The following is a 1,519-nucleotide window of genomic DNA, read 5'->3' as shown; positions in this document are numbered from 1 at the left end:
ACTAATCTCGTGTCTAATATTATCGAATTAACTAAATAATAGCTTGTGTGTTTTCATAAATCCAGGAACAAATATTTTCAGTATAGATAAGAAATTGATGTAAACAGTTTAAAAAATATTTATCTTAATTTTATTATGGAATTAAGTATACAGTTTGTTAAGGAAGAGTTAAGAACTGTATATGAAGTTACATGTATTTTTTTACTTAAAAGGGTTTCCAAATCTTACACGTTGTATATTATTATTTTAACATATTTTTATTTTTACAATAATTTTCTCATTATGACTGTATAAACTAATATTAAGAAGATTTTCTTATAATTCTTGTGCTCAAAATAAGGAGGATATTAAGAACGTTTTGAAGGTTTCCATTGTTTAGTTAAATATTCAACTTTTTATACTATCGTAATCTAAAAATATTTTCTTTTAGGAGATAACATGTTTCTTATCAATATTTATAATCTATAACAAAAAGAGTGACTACTTTAGCAAAAGAGTCACCGGCCCATTAGCTCAGTTGGTTAGAGCGTCGTGCTAATAACGCGAAGGTCGCGGGTTCGATCCCCTCATGGGCCAAAACATATTTTGTTTATTTTTTTCTTAAATACATAATAGCAGTTAATAAATGATAAAATACTTTTATTTCAAATAAAATATGTACATGCTTCGTATAGAGGCTAGTCCTCACACTCGGGACATTTCTGTGGCATCTAAAATAAAAATCTCAAAACTAAACAAAATTTATGTAAAAAAATAAGATTTTCGATATACTGTATTTTTGTGAGTGTTTTATGTTTGTGTGAGAGGTGTGTTTGTTATATTTTAAACAATTCAATTTTTTTATTTTATAAAAAAAGATATTTACTTAAATATAGACTGTTGACTGACACTTAGCGTTGAAAATATCTGCATTACGTCACCAATTCCTAAAATTATATTATCTACAAATAATAAATGTAATTAAGTGACCATAAAACAATCATGGTTAATCTCTACACAAATACGCTATCTGTGCCACAGATATCTGCCGCTGTTTAATCTGCGCGAGCTATTATCTATGGATTTATCATTATCTGTGGAAGAGCGCAAAACTCACGTACAACTCCTCGAAACGAGAGCTAATTACTCATTAGGCTTCTTTCGTGAAAATACACTTACCTGTAAAACGAAAATATTAACGATATTATTTAGCGAATTTCTACACAAAATACGGGTGGAGTTTTTTTAACTTTATAATAAAATCATTATAGATGCAAAATATACTTGCGGATTTAATAGAATATAATCTGATTAAGGTGTAATTTGGTGTGAATTCGTCGCAACGACGCGAAGGACAATAAATGCGCTTTAGTAGTCCGCTCATAAAAATATAATTCAGTCGGGCCCTCTTGTAATTACGCTCACAATCAACGCGAGCCGTTATCATTCAACCTTAGATGACTTCCGACTGGTAGCGGGCCGCTGTTCATCATCAAGCTTTGTCTACCTTCACTTCAAAATAAAAAGAGGGAAGTTTCAT

The 1,519-nt window shown here is 30.0% G+C and overlaps 1 non-coding gene across 1 annotated transcript; it reads left to right on the top strand.

Moving 5' to 3' along the window:
• The first annotated feature begins 502 nt into the window (after nucleotides 1-502).
• Trnai-aau lies at nucleotides 503-576 on the top strand. The gene has a single exon. It is a non-coding gene; the product is annotated as a tRNA-Ile (tRNA).
• The last annotated feature ends 943 nt before the right edge of the window (nucleotides 577-1,519 follow it).

The sequence above is a fragment of the Pieris napi genome, chromosome 3 (assembly GCF_905475465.1).
Source record: "Pieris napi chromosome 3, ilPieNapi1.2, whole genome shotgun sequence".
Classification (NCBI taxonomy): Eukaryota; Metazoa; Arthropoda; class Insecta; order Lepidoptera; family Pieridae; genus Pieris; species Pieris napi.
The sequence above is the reverse complement of the archived record's forward strand: the minus strand, read 5'-3'. Positions and strand labels throughout refer to the sequence as shown.